Consider the following 21,347-nt stretch of genomic DNA (forward strand, 5'->3'; position numbering starts at 1 on the left):
TTGGGTATCAATCTAACCAAAGAGGTAAAAGATCACTGCAATGAAAACTACAAAACACTGAAGAAAGAAATTAAGGAAGACCTTAGAAGATGGAAAGATCTCCCATGTTCTTGGAGAGGCAGAATTAATATTGTCAAAATGGCCATACTACCAAAAGTGCTATACAGATTCAATGCAATTCCAATTAAAATCCCAATGACGTACCTCACAGAAATAGAGCAAGCAATCATGAAATTCATCTGGAACAATAAGAAACCCAGAATAGCTAAAGCAATCCTTAGCAGGAAGAATGAAACAGGGGGTATCGCAATACCAGAACTTCAACTATACTACAAAGCAATAGTAACAAAAACAGCATGGTATTGTCACCAAAATAGACAGGTAGATCAATGGTACAGAATAGAGGACATGGACACAAACCCAAATAAATACAATTTTCTCATACTAGACAAAGGGGCCAAAAATATGCAATGGAGAAAAGATAGCCTCTTCAACAAATGGTGCTGGGAAAACTGGAAATCCATGTGCAACAGAATGAAACTAAATCCATATCTCTCATCCTGCACAAAACTCAACTCACAATGGATCAAGGACCTTGGAATCAGACCAGAGACCCTGCATCTTATAGAAGAAAAACTAGGTCCAAATCTTCAACTTGTTGGCTTAGGATCAGACTTCCTTAACAGGACTCCCATAGCACAAGAAATAAAAGCAAGAATCAATAACTGGGATAGATTCAAACTAAATAGCTTTCTCTCAGCAAAGGAAACTATCAGCAATGTGAAGAGAGAGCCTGCAGAGTGGGAGAATATCTTTGCCACTCATACTTCAGATAGAGCACTAATTTCCAGAACATATAAAGAACTCTAAAAACTCTACACCAAGAATACAAATAACCCAATCAACAAATGGGCTAAGGATATGAACAGACACTTTTCAGAAGAAGATGTATAAGCAATCAACAGATTTATGAAAAAATTTTCAACATCTTTAGTAATAAGAGAAATGCAAATCAAAACTACACTAAGATTCCATCTCAACCCAATTAGAATGGTGATTATCAAGAATACAAGCATCAATAAGTGTTGGAGAGGATGTGGGGAAAAATTACACTTATACATTGCTGGTGGGACTGCAAATTAGTGCAGCCACTCTGGAAAACAGTGTGGAGATTCCTTAGAAAACTTGGAATGGACCTACCATTTGACCCAGCTATCCCACTCCTTGGCCTATACCCAAAGGACTTAAAATCAGCACAGTACACAGATACAGCCACATCAATGTTCATAGCGGCTCAATTCACAATAGCCAGACTATGAAACCAACCTAGATGCCCTTCAATTGATGAATGGATAAAGAAACTGTTGTATATATATATATACAGTGGAATATTACTCAGCTATAAAGAATAATAAAATTGCCCAAACATCGCGGCTTCGTTGGGCGGTATGTTCTCCGGGCAGCCTCCGGGGTCACCGCCACCCCCGCCAGGACTCCCGGGCCAGGCTTCCCTTCTTCACGCAGTGCCTGGCGCGCCGAGAACTTCTAGCAGCACCTTGGTGGACGAGTTGGAGTCGTCATTCGAGGCTTGCTTTGCTTCTCTCGTGAGTCAGGATTATGTCAATGGAACCGATCAGGAAGAAATTCGAACTGGTGTTGATCAGTGTATCCAGAAGTTTCTAGACACTGCAAGACAGACAGAATGCTTCCTTCTACAGAAAAGATTGAGAGTTGTCTGTACAGAAACCGGAGCAAGTTATCAAAGAGGACGTCTCAGAACTAAGGAATGAATTGCAGCAGAAAGATGCGCTGGTGCAGAAGCATTTGACAAAGCTCAGGCATTGGCAGCAGGTGCTGGAGGATATCAATGTGCAGCACAAAAAGCCAGCTGAAGTCCCCCAGGGCTCCTTGGCCTACCTGGAGCAGGCTTCTGTCAATATCCCTGCGCTTCTGAAGCAGACCTGAGAGGGATCTGGCCTACAAAGTAGCCTCTTGAAGACAGTTTCACCAAACCTCTGTGTGTGGATGTGACATTTTAGAAGAATTATTTGCCAGGGAATGAGTTGGTGTTAATTTTGTTTCCACCTAAAAATTTCCCTGATTTTTGTGAACTGTTAATTGCTTGATTAGTTTATAAAATGCTTATGGCTTGGTGAACCAAGTGAGATTTGGTTTTGTTTGTAGCAAAGTTTAGACTTAGTTTGATGACACAGATTCTTTCTTGTTTTTTTGCTGGTTTTTAAAATTTTTATATGACTTTATATACTTTTTTCCAATTGTTAGTTTGTTATTATCTGAGGGGGAAAATTAAAATACTCCAGAATCAGGGGAGAAGGAGTTTGGTTTTAGTCCTTTAACATTTGCTACCCATTCATGATAGTAGAGAAAAATATGTAAATTTGCTGTCTCAAGACTTTGAACTACCTCAAGAAGAGGAATCTAATGCAGTGTTTGTAATGCTTCCATAGTAGCACAGATATTTTGTAAATTTTTTTGAAAATGGGTCAGAAAAAGTGTTAAAATCACAGTAATATCACAGTAGATCCTTAATTTGATGCTGCCTTTTGTTTGGGTGAGTTTGTGTTGTGTGGTGTTGCCTGTTTGATGGGGAGCTGTACTAGGAGCATGATATGCTAGGTGCCTTGCAGTAGTTAACTAGCATGAGTAACAAGCAGACCCAGTCTCTAGCATGACAGCTGGGACACAGGTGAAGTACGAGGGGTCAAAGCTTGGTCTGATTCTTCTTCTTTTGAATTTTGTGTTGTTTGCCTGTGTTTTTGTTTTACTTTTTGGTGAAGAAAAGTCAGTTTACATGACAGAAGATTCTTGCTCATGAATTTGATTGCCAGGGACTAGGGCCTTGGGGCGGAGGTGACCTGCAGAGTGATCCTTGGCTCCTTCACCTCCATAGAGAGCTTGTGACTCCTCTGGGGAGGGTATTTGCTCTCTTGTTGGAGGAGGTTTTCTGTTCTCTGTTGTATCTTTTCTTAGATTACATCCCTTCAGCCAGTATAGACACTCCACTGTCTTCTGAGTAGTCAGTAGGTCTGTTGCTCTTTTGTCCTCTCCGACAAGGAAGATCCTTCCCCACAAGCTTTGATATCCACTCTTGTTCCTGATCTGGCCTGGATGCCACCTGGTCGAGAAGCCTCCACTCCATTCCAAGGCACAGGACTTTCGTTCCTTCCACTGCCTTGTAGGTTAGGGTGTGGTATCTGTTTCTGTGCCCCTTGCTGCATTGTATGCTCATGGGAAATAGGCATTACTCCTATTAGGCACTGAATATACACAGCATGTATTTTACATAATACTTTGTTCTCACTTTGTGTGTGTATGTGTGTGTGTGTGTGTGTGTGTATATATATATATATAAAACTCATTTTGTTTGTGCACTTTGAGGATGATATTTGTTTTGTGGACCTGTGACCGACCTGTGTTGATCAGTCTGAGGCTAGCATATTCCCTTGGTTGGAATGTATAGGTCGAAACTTAAAAGTTATTTTTTACTCATAAGGGTTTAACCTGGCCATCTTATGCTAATTAGAAGCTCTGATTGGCAGTTTTAGGTTTCTTGATTAAAATCCTAAATAAACTAAGTTTGAAGCAGTCTTTCAATGACAAAGGTGTTTTTGGTGAAAAGATAGGGAACTGTTCTACTTGGTGCTTAGTGAAAATGTTTTGAATTAGTGTGTATACAAGTTATTGTCATTTCTTTATATTAATTCAGAAGTTTTCTGTCAAATAAATAACAATTTTTCAATATGTCAGTTTGTTAACATCTTTTTAAATAACATTTTGATGACTGCTGAACATAGAAATTCTCTGTGCTGCTCTGTTCTTCAGGGAGAAACCAGAGTTCATGCTCCAGGACTTCCCTTGTCTTCCTGTACTGTAGATAACCCTTCCCACCTCTTGATGGCTTTGCCCTCCTGTCCCAGCAGCTGAAGTGCCTGCCCTGTGCAAGGTTGTCATTCTGCATGATCTGGGTCCTAGATCAGTTGCCTTCTGTGGGGCAGACAGCTGAGAGCTAGTAGAAGACAGTAGATTAAAAGTATCACAGGAGGCTGGGGGTGAGGCTTTTTGGTAGAATGCTTGCCCAGCATGTGTAAGGCCCTGGGTTCAGTCCCCAGTACCATTGAAAACAAAAACCATATTGTATCCTGGGGGTGGAGTTGAGGGTAATGGTGGAGATAAGTGCCACCCTTAGAAATCTAGAAGATACTGAAAACGTCCATGTCATAGCTATTTAATTTGCCGGCCTCACCTTTACAGAGTCCAGATGGATCCTGGACAGTGCCTATTGACCAGAAGTCTCAATCACAACCACTGCATTGGAGGTGGCAGTAAGCTGGAGCAGTTAAGGGCCAGGTCTATGGTCTGTGGCAACTGATGGGATGAATGTATTATTTTCTATCCCAGTTAAGAAACAGTGGAGCTCTAGGAACATAGAACTCTTCAGCTTCTGTCATAATACAGCCTGAAAAGATTTAGCATCTAATCCTGTTTCTCCCTGCTAACTCAAACCTGAAGCAGTCCATGTCTCTTAATTGCCATTGTTATCTGCAGGCCATTGCCATCACCCTTAGGTCCTTCTGCTCTTGAGAGATTGAAGGAATCAGATGACGCCAGTTCAGACTGGTAGAATTTTTTTTTTTTTCCCCAGTGTTGGGGATTGAACCCAGGGCCTTGCGCATACGAGGAAAGCCCTCTACCAACTGAGCTATATCCCCAGCCCCAATTGAGCTATATCCCCAGTCCTAGAATATTATCTATCGAATCATGTTTTGTTGTCATTATGTTGGGTACAAAAGGGTGGAAATTTCATTTTCTGCTGGTAAGGGTATAAATTTGTAAAAACTTTCAGGATGGTTGATTTGGTAATAAACTAAAAGTTCTATTTGTGTAAAAAAAAAAGAATAATAAAATTATGGCATTTGCAGGCAAATGGATGAAATTGGAGAATATCATGTTAAGTGAGATAAGCCAATCTCAAAAATCCAAAAGAGGAATGATCTCACTGATAAGCGATGATGACACTTAATGGGTGGTGGGAATGCAACAAGAATGGAGGAAGGAGGGACTGTATAGAGGGAAAAGAGAGGTGGGGGGGGAAGAAAAAAATAATGGAATGAATCAAACATCATTACTCTATGTAAATATATGAATATGCAAATGGTATGCTGTTATTCCATGTACAAACAGAAACAACATGTATCCCATTTGTTTACAATAAAATAAATTTTTAAAAAATTTCAAAAAAGAAAAAAACAACCTGAACATCTTTTGGTAGCTATATCTAAGAAAGCACCAAGGAATGTCCAGAGCAAGAGAACAGAGCAATGGAGTCTTTGCAACCTTAACGTAAATGCTTACTACTCACATGCAGTGCCACACACTGGCAATCCCAGCAGCTTGGGAGGCCGACACAGGAAGATTGCAAGTTTGAAGCCAGCCTCAGCCATTTAGAGGAGCTCTAAGCAACTTGGTGAGACCCTGTCTCAAAAACAAAACAAACAAAAAAAAAAAAACAAAAAAAAAAAAACGAAGGATTGGGGATGTGGCTCAGGTGTTCAGTGCCCTTGAGTTCAATCCTTGCTATCAAAAAGCAGAAACAAACAAACAGAGACTTTAACTACTCTTGGGGAAATCTAATTCGTCCAAGAGGAAATAAATACAGACTACACAAAAAGAAACACCACAACCTGAATATAATCAATATTAGGGATTCGAAAATTAATATACAAGGCATGTTGCCAAGCAAAAGATTCCTGTAATTAAGTAAATTAAATCTGAGACTGGAGGCATGGAACAGACTGTGGCAGCCTGATGTTCACACACTGGCTCCCATAGTGTAAGCACTCAGGAACGACCCTTCCAAAAATGCTCAAGTCAAGTCTTCACGAAGCCACTGCTGCGCGAGGAAGCTCAGGCATTCGATGCTGGCCAGCACAGGAACTAACTTATGACATCCCAACACACAGGAAGCCTCAGGAGGACACTTGACATTGGGGTCTCCTACCATCTGGAAGACCACTCTGCTCTCTTCTCTTTCACAGGTGCGCAAGACTACTTGGTCGTCAGGGGCCACGAAATCCACTGTTCTGAGCACCTCTACAAGAAAACACAAACACATGGGGTATGAGTTCAGCCTAGCCTAAGCTCTGCAAGTGAACACAGCCAAGGAAAACTTTGAAGGGTAAAGGGATCACAGACGTTTGCGCTTCTGATGTGCTGATGATGGCCCATCTCACCACCCAGGTAATGATTTGTTCACTTTATCATTCTTTCTTAAACTGTATGTTTTCGTTGTATGCACTGAGTGATTACAAGCATTCTACAATTTTCTGAAATATTGGAAAAAACGTACATACAGTTAACTTTGTGTTTCAATACTGGTCCCAATTGTCCTGGAAGGTGGCACTTTGAGGTGCAATTGACCATTTCTTAATTACTACAAGTGTGTCAGGAAACTGGAGTGGATGAGTACTCTTTCAGTCAATCTTCACTATTATTTGCAGTTGCCTATTTTCAAATGCATCTATTCACTAAAATTGAATTATATACCTAATCAATACATGTGGTGTTTCCACTCATTCATGGCCAATCACTAAGTGACAACAAACTGCAGTCACCTGACATACACATCTCCAGCAGATCAATCAATATGCCACTTGTATCTCCTTATTTCAGCTCTGATACTAAATTTGTCCTTTTACACTATATTCAGCCCTTCATTTTTTGTACTTTTGCTAATGATCTCACTGTAGAAAATGGCTCCAAGCATGGTGCTGAAGTCCTCTTGAGTGACAGGGTTTTTAATTAATTTATTTTTTTTTCATGGTTGGGTACCAGGTATTGAACTCAGGGCACTGGAGCTCTCAACAACATCCCCAGTGGAATTTGTGTTTCATTTAGAGACAGGGTCTCACGGAGTTGCTTAGTTCCTCACTTTTGCTGAAGCTGGCTTTGAACTTGCGATCCCTCTGCCTTTTAAATACTCTTAAGCACAAGAAGGCTGTCATGAACCTTATGACAAAACACGTGTGTTCCATAGGCTTTGTTAGGCAATGCAATACAGTGCTATTAGTTCCTGAGTTCAAGGTTAATGGACCAATGGTATATTGGCTCCAGCTGCCAGGTACAGCACAGGCTTAGAATGCACAAGGCACTGAGTTTGATCCCTAGTGCCTAAATAAATAAATAACATAACTTTGAACACATACACACATAAAATCAGTTTAAGTGCTAATCAGGAGATAAAAAAGTGACCAGAGGGGGTTTTCAAGATGGCAGACTAGAGGGTGGCTGCATTTCATGTTGCTCCAGGACTCAGGATTCAAGAAGAGGAGATATTGAGAGACTTGGGACCAACTCAAAGCCACCGGGTGAGTCTCTCTCATTGGGGAGGCGTCCTGGATGGGGTGGTAGTCCCAGAACACAGGGAGCTTTGTGAAGTAGAGTTGCTCAATGAGACACCCCTCCCCCCGCTGGAGCAGTGAACACGGACAACTGGGAGCATTGTAGAGGAGGCTGCTCAGCACAATGCTGGGACTCGAAGCAACCCACCGGGACTCCGGGCGGCTGCCCAGAGGAGGAGGTGTGCAGTGAGCAGTTTGGACACAGAGCGACTGTTCCTGAACACCAGGGGGCTGCCCGGAGGAGGAGGAGGAGCACAGCAGGTCGCTTGGTCTCTGAGCGGTCACACCAGAGCTCCAGGCGGCTGCCCGGAGGAGGAGGTGGGCGGCGGGTCGCTTGGACTCAGAGCGACTGCTCCTGAACACCCGGGGAGCTGCCCGGAGGAGGAGGAGGAGGAGTGCGGCGGGTCACTTGGACTCGGGGTGACTGTACCAGGGCTACGCGCTGTTGTTGGGAGGATGAGGTGCGCAGCGAGTTGTTTGGACTCCTAGAGACCGCCCTGGAACACCAGGTGGCTGCCCGAGGAAGAGGAGTGCAGAGGGTCGCTGGGACTCGGAGTGACTGTACGGGGCTCCAGGTGGCTGCTCAGAGGATTAGCTAGGCGATTAGGTGCAGAGCAGGGTCCCAGGACATAAGCGACTTCTTGGTGGAAGAGCTGCACAGAGACAGGCTTAGGGGCGGAGCGAAGTTTCCAGGACTGCGGGCAGATTCTCTGAGGAGAGGCAGCCTAAGGAGACTCGTCTGCGAAGTGTGAGGCTCCCAGGCCCAGGAGGTAGGTCCGGGCCCCTGGGAACACTGCAGAGGAAGGCACCTCAGCCCAGGCGGTAGTTGTGGATTGAGGGGAACCTCTAGGAGGGGAACAGACCAGCGAGACCTCCACACCTGGTGAGTCTTTCCTGTTGGGTGAGGTTTTCCCACAAGGACGGTAAAACCAGAGACACAGGCCCAAATAGGCCTTGCCTCAGCCCGCAGCCTAGTTCCCCTTTGGATGACCATTGGTCAACAAGTGGAGGCACCTCTGCCCACTAGCAGGGATTATACCCCACCTGAAGGCCACCACCCCTAGAGAGGCAGCTTCCTTGTGGAGCACCGTATTATCAACTTCCTCCAAGACTTCAGGCTACTGAAGGCTAAGAGGGGATATATTAGAAATCTTCAGGGACATTGTAACTCAATAGAGGAAATCTGCAATATCTCAGTGGTCCACTGACACCTGAACAATATGAGAAAACAAGGGAAGAAAATGTCCCAAACAAATCTAGATGTTACATCAATAAAATCCAATGACAGCATGGCAGAAGAAATGACACAAAGGGAGTTCAGAATGTACATAATTAAAATGATCAGGGAAGCAAACGATGAGATGAAAGAGCAAATGCAGGCATTGAATGATGAGATGAAACAGCAAATGCAAGCATTGAATGATTGTACCAATCGACAGTTAAAAGAGCAAATACAGGAAGCAAAAGATCATTTCAATAAAGAGTTAGAGATATTGAAAAAAGAAACAAACAGAAATCTGTGAAATAAAGGAAACAATAAACCAAATTAAGAACTCCATAGAAAGCACAGCCAACAGGATAGAACACCTGGAAGACAGAACCTCAGATATTGAAGACAAAATATTTAACCTTGAAAAAAAAGTGGACCAAACAGAGAAGACGCTAAGAAATCACGAACAGAATCTCCAAAAACTATGGGATATCATGAAAAGGCCAAATTTAAGAATGATTGGGATTGAGGAAGGCTTAGAGAAACAAACCAAAGGAATGAACAATCTATTCAATGAAATAATATCAGAAAATTTCCCAAATCTGAAAAATGAAATGGAAAATCAAGTTCAAGAGGCTTATAGGACTCCAAATATACAAAATTACAACAGACCCACACCAAGGCACATTATAATGAAAATAGCTAACATACAAAATAAAGAGAATTTTAAAGACTGTGAGAGAAAAGAACCAATGACATTCAGGGGGAAACCAATACAGAGATCAGCAGATTTTTCAACCCAGACCCTAAAAGCTCGAAGGGCCTGGAACAACATTTTTAAAGCCCTGAAAGAAAATGGATGCCAACCAAGAATCTTATATCCAGCAAAACTTACCTTCAAATTTGACGATGAAACAAAACCCTTCCAGGATAAACAAAAGCTAAAATAATTTACAAAAAGAAAGCCAGCATTGCAGAATATTCTTAGCAAAATATTCCATGAGGAAGAGATGAAAAACAAAAAGCAAATCAGCAAAGGGAGGAATTATCCTAAAGGAATTGTTAAATAAAGGAGGAACCAAGTCATGTCAAAAAAAATAAAGATATAAAATAAAATAAATGAACCAAATGACTGAGCATACAAATCATATCTCAATAATAACCCTGAGGGGGTTTCAAGATGGCGGCCTAGAGGGTGGCTGCATTTCATGTTGCTCCAGGACTCAGGATTCAAAAGAGGAGATATTGAGACGCTTGGGACCAACTCAAAGCAGCCGGGTGACTCTCACCCCCTGGGGAGGCATCCCGGATGGGACGGTGGTCCCGGAAAGCAGGAAACGTTGTGAAGTAGAATTGCCGGTGAGACGCCCCTCCCCCCGCTGGAGCAGTGAACTCGGACAGCTGGGAGCGCCGTAAAGGAGGCCGCTCGGCACAGCGCTGGGACTCGGAGCAACCACTGGGGCTCAGGCGGCTGCCCAGGGGAGGAGTGGCGAGGAGAGCTGTGTGGACTCAGGACACCGGGGCCTGCCCTGAGGAGGAGGAGGAGGAGCGTGGACACTTGGAATCGGAGTGACTGCACCAGAGCTACAGGCGGTTGCCAGAGGAGAAGCCGCGCGGGGAGCTGATTGGACTCAGAACGACGCTTCTGAACCCCGGGGCCTGCCCTGAGGACGAGGAGGAGGAAGAGGAGCGTGGCCGCTTGGATTCGGGGTGACTACACCAGAGCTACAGGCGGTTGCCAGAGAAGGGGCTGCGTGGCGAGCTGTTTGGACTCTGACCACTTCTGAACCCCGGGGCCTGCCCGGAGGAGTAGGAGGAGGAGGAGGAGGAGCGCGGCGGGTCCTTTGGACTCGCCGTGACTGCATTAGCGCTCCAGGCGGCTGCTCAGAGGAGAAGGCGAGTGGTGAGTTGTTTGGTCTTAGTGACAGCTCCTGAACACAGGGGGGCTGCCTGGAGGAGAAGCGTGGTGGGACGCTTGGTCTTGAGTGGCCGCACCAGAGCTCCGGGCGGTTGCCCAGAGGACCCGTGCAGCGGGTCACGTGGATTCAGAGCCACTCAGAGGGACTGCTCCTGAACACCCGGGGGGTTATCTGGAGAAGGAGGAGGAACGGGGAGGGTCACTTCGACTCGGAGTGATTGATTGCCCCGGGCTACGGGTGGTTGGTGGGAGGAGGAGGCACGAAGTGAGTTTCTTGGACTCCTAGTGACCGCACCGGAATACTGGGCGGCTGTCTGGAGGAAGAGGCCTGTGGCGAGTCTCTGGGACTCAGAGCGATTGTTCGGGGCCACAGGTGGCTGCTCAGAGGAGGGGCCACACAGCCAGGCGATTAGGTGCAGAGCAGGGTCCCAGGATCTAGGAGGCTTCTGGGTGGAAGAGCCGCACAGAGACAGGCTTAGGGCGGAGCGAAGGTTCCAGGCCTGTGGGCAAATTCTCTGAGGAGGGGCAGCCTAAGGAGATTCATCTGCGAAGGGTGAGGCTCCCAGGCCCAGGAGGTAGGGCCGGGCCCCTGGGAACTTTGCAGAGGAAGGCAGCCCAGCCCAGGTGGTAGCTGTAAATTGAGGGGAACCTCTAGGAGGGAACTGACCAGCGAGACCTCCCCACCGGGTGAGTCTTCCCTGCTGGGTGAGGTTTCCCCACAAGGACGGTAAAACCAGAGACTCAGGCCCAAACAGGCCTTGCCTCAGCCCGCAGCCCAGGTCCCCTTTGGATGACCATTGGTTAACAAGTGGAGGCACCTCTGCCCACTAGCAGGGAATATACCCCACCTGAAGGCCACCACTCCTAGAGAGGCAGCTTCCTTGTGGAGCACCGCATTATCAACTTCCTCCAAGACTTCAGGCTACTGAAGGCTAAGGGGGGATATATATAGAAATCTTCAGGGACATTGTAAGTCAATAGAGGAAATCTGCAATATCTCAGCGGTCCACTGATACCTGAACAATATGAGAAAACAAGGAAAGAAAATGCTGCAAACAAATCTAGATGTTACATCAATAAAACCCAATGACAGCATGGCAGAAGAAATGACAGAAAAGGAGTTCAGAATGTACATAATTAAAATGATCAGAGAAGCAAACGATGAGATGAAAGAGCAAATGCAAGCATTGAATGATCGCACCAATCGACAGTTAAAAGAGCAAATACAGGAAGCAAAAGATCACTTCAATAAAGAGATATTGAAAAAAAAACAAACAGAAATCCTTGACATGAAGGAAACAATAAACCAAATTAAGAACTCCATAGAAAGCATATCCAATAGGATAGAACACCTGGAAGAAAGAACCTCAGACATTGAAGACAAAATATTTAACCTTGAAAACAAAGTTGAACAAACAGAGAAGATGGTAAGAAATCATGAACAGAATCTACAAGAACTATGGGATATCATGAAAAGGCCAAATTTAAGAATTATTGGGATTGAGGAAGGCCTACAGAAACAAGCCAAAGGAATGAACAATTTATTCAATGAAATAATATCAGAAAATTTCCCAAATCTGAAGAATGAAATGGAAAATCAAGTTCAAGAGGCTTATAGGACTCCAAATACACAAAATTACAACAGACCCACACCAAGGCACATTATAATGAAAATACCTAACATACAAAATAAAGACAGAATTTTAAAGGCTGTGAGAGAAAAGAACCAAATTACATTCAGGGGGAAACCAATACGCATATCAGCAGATTTTTCAATCCAGACCCTAAAAGCTAGAAGGTCCTGGAACAACATTTTTCAAGCCCTGAAAGAAAATGGATGCCAACCAAGAATCTTATACCCAGCAAAACTTACCTTCAAATTTGACGATGAAATAAAATCCTTCCATGATAAACAAAAGCTAAAAGAATTTACAAAAAGAAAGCCAGCATTACAGAACATTCTCAACAAAATATTCCATGAGGAAGAGATGAAAAACAAAGAAGCAAATCAGCAAAGGGAGGAATTATCCTAAAGGAATTGTCAAATAAAGGAGGAAACAAGTTGTGTCAAACAAATAAATAAACAAAATTTTAAAAATGAACCAAATGACCGGGAAACCAAATCATTTCTCTATAATAACCCTGAATGTTAATGGCCTGAATTCATCAATCAAAAGACATAGACTGGCAGACTGGATTAAAAAGAAAGATCCAACAATATGTTGCCTGCAAGAGACTCACCTCATAGAAAAAGATACCCATAGATTAAAGGTGAAAGGATGGGGAAAAACATACCATGCACATGGACTCAGCAAAAAAGCTAGAGTATCCATCCTCATTTCTGATAATGTGGACTTCAAGCCAAAGTTAGTCAGAAAGGATAAAGAAGGTCATTTCATACTGCTTAAGGGAAGCATAAATCAGGAAGATATAACAATCATAAACATCTATGCCCCAAACAGTGGGTCATCTATGTATGTCAAACAAATCCTTCTCAATTTCAGAAACCAAATAGACCACAACACAATAATACTAGGTGATTTTAACACGCCTCTCTCACCACTGGACAGATCTTCCAGACAAAAATTGAACAAAGAAACCATAGATCTCAATAACACAATCAATAATTTAGACTTAACGGACATTTATAGAATATACCATCCAACCAAGAGTGAATACACTTTCTTCTCAGCAGCACATGGATCCTTCTCTAAAATAGACCATATATTATGCCACAAAGCTAATGTTAGCAAATACAAGAAGATAGAGACACTAGCATGTATTCTATCAGATCATAATGGATTGAAGTTAGAAATAAATGAAAGAGTAAAACACAGAAACTATTCCAACATCTGGAGATTAAACAATATGCTATTATATGATGAATGGATAACAGAAGATATTAGGAAGGAAATTAAAAAATTCTTAGAGGTAAATGAGAACAAAGAAACATCATATCAAAATCTCTGGGACACTATGAAAGCAGTACTTAGAGGGAAATTTATTTCATGGAGCGCATTTAATAAAAGAAGTAAAACTCAACAAATAAACAACCTAACACTACAGCTCAAAGCCCTAGAAAAAGAAGAACAGAACAGCACCAAAAGTAGTAGAAGACAGGAAATAGTTAAACTCAGAGCTGAAATCAATGAAATTGAAACAAAAGAAACAATACAAAAAATTGACAAAATAAATAGTTGGTTCTTCGAAAAAATAAACAAAATTGATAAACCTTTAGCCACACTAACAAAGAGAAGACGAGAGAAACCCAAATCACTAAAATTCGGAATGAACAAGGAAATATCACAACAGACAGGATTGAAATACAAAACATAATTAGAAGCTATTTTCAAAATCTATACTCCAACAAAATAGAAAATTTCGAAGACATCAACAGGTTTCTAGAGACATATGAATTGCCTAAACTGAACGAGGAGGACATAAACAATTTAAATAGACCAATTTCAAGTACTGAAATAGAAGAAGTCATCAAAAACCTACCAACAAAGAAAAGTTCGGGACCAGATGGATTCTCAGCCGAGTTCTACAAAACCTTTAAAGAAGAGCTCATTCCAATACTTCTCAAAGTATTCCATAAAATAGAAGAGGAGGGAACCCTCCCAAACTCATTCTATGAAGCCAATATCACACTGATACCTAAACCAGACAGAGACTCATCAAGGAAAGAAAATTTCAGACCAATATCCTTAATGAACATCGACGCAAAAATTCTCAACAAAATTTTAGCAAATCGCATACAAAAACATATTAAAAAGATAGTGCACCATGATCAAGTGGGTTTCATCCCAGGGATGCAAGGTTGGTTCAACATCAGGAAATCAATAAACGTAATTCACCATATTAATAGACTTAAAGTCAAGAATCACATGATTATTTCAATAGATGCAGAAAAAGCATTTGAAAAAATACAGCACCCCTTCATGCTCAAAACACTAGAAAAAATAGGGATAGTGGGAACATTCCTTAACATTGTAAAGGCCATTTATGCTAAGCCCATGGCTAATATCATTCTAAATGGTGAAAAACTGAAAGCATTCCCCCTAAAAACTGGAACAAGGCAGGGATGCCCTCTTTCACCACTTCTATTCAACATCGTTCTTGAGACTCTGGCCAGAGCAATTAGACAAACCAAAGAAATTAAAGGGATACGAATTGGAAAAGAAGAACTCAAACTATCCATGTTCGCTGATGACATGATTATATATTTAGAGGAACCTGGAAATTCCACCAGAAAACTCTTAGAACTCATAAGTGATTTCAGTAAAGTAGCAGGTTACAAGATCAATGCCCATAAATCCAATGCATTTTTATACATAAGCGATGAATCTTCAGAAAGAGAAATTAGGAAAACTACCCCATTCACAATAGCCTCGAAAAAAATAAAATACTTGGGAATCAATCTCACAAAAGAGGTGAAAGACCTCTACAATGAGAACTATACAACACTAAAGAAAGAAATTAAAGAAAACCTTAGAAGATGGAAAGATCTTCCATGTTCTTGGATAGGAAGAATTAATATTGTCAAAATGGCCATACTACCTAAAGTGCTATACAAATTCAATGCAATTCCAATTAAAATCCCAATGACGTACCTTACAGAAATAGAGCAAGCAATTATGAAATTCATCTGGAAGAATAAGAAACCCAGAATAGCTAAAGCAATCCTTAGCAGGAAGAGTGAAACAGGGGGTATTGCAATACCAGATCTTCAACTCTACTACAAAGCAATAGTAACAAAAACGGCATGGTATGGTACCAAAATAGAAAGGTAGATCAATGGTACAGAATAGAGGACACGGACACAAACCCAAATAAATACAATTTTCTCATACTAGACAAAGGGGCCAAAAATATGCAATGGAGAAAAGATAGCCTCTTCAACAAATGGTGCTGGGAGAATTGGAAATCCATATGCAACAGAATGAAACTAAACCCATATCTCTCACCATGCACGAAACTCAACTCAAAATGGATTAAGGATCTCGGAATCAGACCAGAGACCCTGCAGATTATAGAAGAAAAAGTAGGTCCAAATCTTCACCTTGTTGGTCTAGGACCAGACTTCCTTAACAGGACTCCCATAGCACAAGAAATAAAAGCTAGAATCAACCACTGGGATAGATTCAAACTAAAAAGCTTTCTCTCAGCAAAGGAAACTATCAGCAATGCGAAGAAAGAGCCTACAGAGTGGGAGAATATCTTTGCCAATCATACTTCAGATAGAGCACTAATCTCCAGAATCTATAAAGAACTCAAAAAACTCTAAGAATTCAAATAATCCAGTCAACAAATGGGCTAAGGAAATGAATAGACACTTCACAGAAGAAGATCTACAAGCAATCAACAAACATATGGAAAAATGTTCAACATCTCTAGTAATAAGAGAAATGGAAATCAAAACCACCCTAAGATTCCATCTCACCCCAATTAGAATGGCGATTATCAAGAATACGAGCAACAACAGGTGTTGGCGAGGATGTGGGGAGAAAGGTACACTCATACACTGCTGGTGGGGCTGCAAATTAGTGCAGCCACTCTGGAAAGCAGTGTGGAGATTCCTTAGAAAACTTGGAATGGACCCTCCATTTGACCCAGCTATCTCACTCCTTGGCCTATACCCAAAGGACTTAAAATGTGCATACTACAGAGATACAGCCACATCAATGTTCATAGCTGCTCAATTCACAATAGCCAGACTGTGGAACCAACCTAGATGCCCTTCAATTGATGAGTGGATAAAGAAACTGTGGTATATATATACAATGGAATATTACTCAGCCATAAAGAATGATAAAATTATGGCATTTGCAGGCAAATGGATGAAATTGGAGAATATCATGCTAAGTGAGATAAGCCAATCTCAAAAAGCCAAAGGACGAATGATATCACTAATAAGTGGAGGATGACACATAATGGGGGGGAGGGAAGGGTTAGTGTTAGGGTTAGAGTTAGGGTTAGGGAGGGGGGCAAGTATGGAGGAAGGAACTACTGTATAGACGATAAAGAGGGGTGGGAGGGGTGGGGGGAAGGGAAAAAATAACAGAATGAATCAAACAACATTACTCTATGTAAATTTATGATTACACAAATGGTATGCCTTTACGCCATGTACAGAGAAACAACATGTATCCCATTTGTTTACAATAAAAAAAAAATAATAATAACCCTGAATGTTAATGGCCTGAACTCATCAATCAAAAGACATAGACTGGCAGATTGGATTAAAAAGAAAAATCCAACAATATGTTGCCTGCAAGAGACTCACCTTATAGAAAGAGATACCCATAGACTAAAGGTGAAAAGATGGGGAAAAACATACCATGCACATGGACTCAGCAAAAAAGCTGGAGTATCCATCCTCATTTCAGATAATGTGGACTTCAAGCTAAAGTTAGTCAGAAGGGATAAAGAAGGACCTTTCATACTGCTTAAGGGAAGCATAAATCAGTAAGACATAACAATCATAAACATCTATGCCCCAAACAGTGGCTCATCCATGTATGTCAAACAAATCCTTCTCAATTTCAGAAACCAAATAGACCATAACACAATAATACTAGGTGATTTTAACACACCTCTCTCACCACTGGATAGATCTTCCAAACAAAAATTGAACAAAGAAACCATAGATCTCAATAACACAATCCATAATTTAGACTTAATGGACATTTATAGAATATACCATCCAACAAAGAACGAATACACTTTCTTCTCAGCAGCACATGGATCCTTCTCTAAAATAGACCATATATTATGCCACAAAGCTAATGTTAGCAAATACAAGAAGACAGAGACACTAGCGTGTATTCTATCAGATCATAATGGATTGAAATTAGAAATAAATGAAAGAGTAAAAAACAGAAACTACTCCAACACCTGGAGATTAAACAATATGCTATTATATGATGAATGGATAACAGAAGATATTAGGAAGGAAATTTAAAAATTCTTAAGAGGTTTCCACCGGGTGATCCAAGATGGTGGACTAGAGGGTGACTGCATCTCCAGTTGCTCCAGAACCCAGGATTCAAGAAGGGGAGGCATTGAGAGACTCGGACTAAAACAGAGCCATGGGGTGAGTCTCCCCCAGCCGGTGAAGCGCTGCCCGGGTGGCAGGCCCGGATTCGGGTGGCTTATTAGAGTGGGGCAGAGCAGCTAGAGTCTTCCCCAGGCAGCTCTGCACACTCCGGCGGTGGGCTCCTCCCACAGGGCCAGATTTTCCAGCAACTCAGAGCAGGCCCCCCAGTAAGAGCCTTCCTGCACAGAACCAAGCTTCAAGTCCCTGAACCAGGGTGGCGAGTTCCTGCCCGCGGGTTGCTTCAGGGACCAGGACATGGCAGCCAGGGACTTCCCCAAGCAGCCCGCAGCCTGGCCCCCTCTGGCGGGAAGCGCCTTTCCAGGCTAGCTTCTTGGAGCAGACCACCCAGTGAAAGCCTCTCTACACAGAGCCAGCCACAAGTCCCCAAGCCAGTGGTGACCTCTGGCCCGCAAGCAGCCTCTGAGACCAGGGCAAGGCAGCCAGAGACCTCTCCAGGCAGACCTGCTCCCCCCCCCCCCCCCGCACCCCTTCCCCTCTCCCCGCCGCAGGCTTTTTCCACAGGGTGATCCAAGATGGCGGACTAGAGGGTGACTGCATCTCCAATCGCTCCAGAACCCAGGATTCAAGAAGGGGAGGCATTGAGAGACTCGGACTAAAACAGAGACATGGGGTGAGTCTCCCCCACCCGGTGAAGCGCTGCCTGGGTGGCAGGCCCGGATTCGGGTGGCTTATCAGAGTAGGGCAGGGCAGCTAGAGTCTTCCTCAGGCAGCTCTGTGCACTTCGGCAGTGGGCTCCTCCCACAGGGCCAGATTCTCCAGCATCTCGGAGCAGGCCCCCCAGTGAGAGCCTTTCTGCACAGAACTAAGCTTCAAGTCCCTGAACCAGGGTGGCAAGTTCCTGCCCGTGGATTGCTTCAGGGACCGGGACAGGGCAGCCAGGGACTTCCCCAAGCAGGCCGAGGCCTGGCCCCCTCCGGCGGGAAGCGCCTTTCCAGGCTAGCTTCTCGGAGTAGGCCCCCCCAGTGAGAGCCTTTCCACACAGAGCCAGCTCCAAGTCCTGGAACCAGTAGCGAGCTAAGGGCAGCTTTCCTTGGAAGCACTGCATTATCAAGTTACTCCATGACTTCAGGCTACTGAAGGCAGGAAGGTGAGCCACTTGAAATCTACCGGGACACTATAAGCCAATAGAAGAATTCTGCAATACCACAAAGTCTCACTGACATCTGACCAATATGAGAAAACAACGGAAGAAAATGTCCCAAACAAACCTAGATACTATATCAATAAAACCCAATGACAGCACAGCAGAAGAAATGTCAGAAAGGGAGTTCAGAATGTACATAATTAAAACAATCAGGGAAGCAAATGAGGAGATGAAAGAACAAATGCAGGCATTAAATGATCGCACCAATCAACAGTTAAAGGAGCAAATACGGGAAGCAAGAGATCATTCCAATAAAGAGTTAGAGATATTAAAGAAAAACCAAACAGAAATCCTTGAAATGAAGGAAACAATAAACCAAGTTAAAAACTCCATAGAAAGCATAACCAATAGGATAGAACACCTGGAAGACAGAACCTCAGATATTGAAGACAAATTATTTAATCTTGAAAACAAAATTGACCAAACAGAGAAGATGGTAAGAAATCATGAACAGAATCTACAAGAACTATGGGATATCATGAAAAGGCCAAATTTAAGAATGATTGGGATTGAGGAAGGTTTAGAGAAACAAACCAAAGGAATGAACAATCTATTCAATGAAATAATATCATAAAATTTCCCAAATCTGAAGAATGAAATGGAAAACCAAGTACAAGAGGCTTATAGGACTCCAAATATACAAAATTACAACAGACCCACACCAAGGCACATTATAATGAAAATATCTAACATACAAAATAAAGACAGAATTTTAAAGGCCGCAAGAGAAAAGAATCAAATTACATTCAGGGGGAAACCAATAAGAATATCAGCAGATTTTTCAATCCAGACCCTAAAAGCTAGAAGGGCCTGGAACAACATTTACCAAGCCCTGAAAGAAAATGGATGCCAACCAAGAATCTTATACCCAGCAAAACTTACTTTCAGATTTGACGATGAAATAAGATCCTTACATGATAAACAAAAGCTAAAATAATTTACAAAAAGAAAGCCAGCATTGCAGAACATTCTCAGCAAAATATTCCATGAGGAAGAGATGAAAACAACGATGTAAATCAGCAACGGGAGGAACTAGCCTAAAGGAATAGCCAAATAAAGGCGAAACCAAATCATGTCAAAAAACAAAAATGAGTCAAATGACTGGGAATACAAATCATATCACAATAAATAACCCTGAATGTTAATGGCCTGAACTCATCAATCAAAAGACATAGACTGGCAGATTGGATTAAAAAGAAAAATCCAACAATTTGCTACCTGCAAGAGACTCACCTCATAGAAAGAGATACCCATAGACTAAAGGTGAAAGGATGGGGAAAAACATACCATGCACATGGACACAGCAAAAAAGCTGGAGTATCCATCCTCATTTCAGATAATGTGGACTTCAAGCCAAAACTAGTCAGAAGGGATAAAGAAGGACATTACATACTGCTTAAGGGAAGCATAAATCAGCAAGACATAACAATCATAAATATCTATGTCCCGAACATTGGCTCATCCATGTACGTCAAACAAATCCTTCTCAATTCCAGAAATCCAATAGACCACAACACAATAATACTAGATGATTTTAACACACCTCTCTCACCGCTGGATAGATCGTCCAAACAAAAATTGAATAAAGAAACCATAGATCTCAATAATACAATCAACAATTTAGACTTAACCGACTTATATAGAATATACCATCCAACGAAGAACGAATACACTTTCTTCTCAGCAGCACATGGATACTTCTCTAAAAGAGACCATTTTTTATGCCACAAAGCTACTGTTAGCAAATACAAGAAGATAGAGATACTACCTTGTACTCTATCAGATCATAATGAATTGAAATTAGAAATAAATGACAGAATAAAAAACAGAAACTTCTCCAACACCTGGAGATTACATACTACACTATTATATGATGAATGGATAACAGAAGACATCAGGAGGGAAATAAAAAAATTCTTAGAAGTAAACGAGAACAAAGACACATCATATCAAAATCTCTGGGACACTATGAAAGCAGTACTTAGAGGAAGATTTATTTCATGGTGCGCATTCAACAAAAGAAGTAGAAATCAACAAATAAACGACTTAACACTACAGCTCAAAGCCCTAGAAAAAGAAGAGCAGACTAACACCAAAAGTAGTAGAAGACAGGAAATAGTAAAAATCAGAGCCAAAATCAACGAAATTGAAACAAAAGAAACAATCGGAAAAATTAACAAAATAAATAGTTGGTTCTTTGAAAAAATAAAATTGATAAACCCTTAGCCACACTAACAAAGAGAAAGAGAGAGAAAACTCAAATTACTAAAATTCGGAATGAACAAGGAAATATCACAGCAGACACAAGTGAAATACAAAACTTAATTAGAAGCTATTTTGAAAATCTATACTCCCACAGAACAGAAAACCTCGAAGACATCAACAAGTTTCTAGAGACATGAATTACCTAAACTGAACGAGGAGGACATACACAACATAAATAAATCAATTTCAAGCAATGAAATAGAAGAGGTCATCAAAAGCCTACCAACAAAGAAAAGTCCGGGACCAGATGGGTTCTACAAAACCTTTAAAGA

The 21,347-nt window shown here is 42.0% G+C and overlaps 2 pseudogenes across 2 annotated transcripts in view; both read left to right on the forward strand.

Moving 5' to 3' along the window:
- LOC306647488 (putative ATP-dependent RNA helicase DDX28) overlaps positions 1–21,347 on the forward strand; it is a 112,642-nt pseudogene that overhangs the window by 22,597 nt on the left and 68,698 nt on the right. The window lies entirely within an intron of this gene.
- On the forward strand, positions 1,439–2,508 carry LOC306647502 (mediator of RNA polymerase II transcription subunit 28-like; annotated as a pseudogene). Its single transcript has one exon. The product of its transcript is annotated as a mediator of RNA polymerase II transcription subunit 28-like (transcript).

This window comes from Sciurus vulgaris (genome assembly GCF_902686455.1).
Source record: "Sciurus vulgaris genome assembly, chromosome: 17".
Classification (NCBI taxonomy): Eukaryota; Metazoa; Chordata; class Mammalia; order Rodentia; family Sciuridae; genus Sciurus; species Sciurus vulgaris.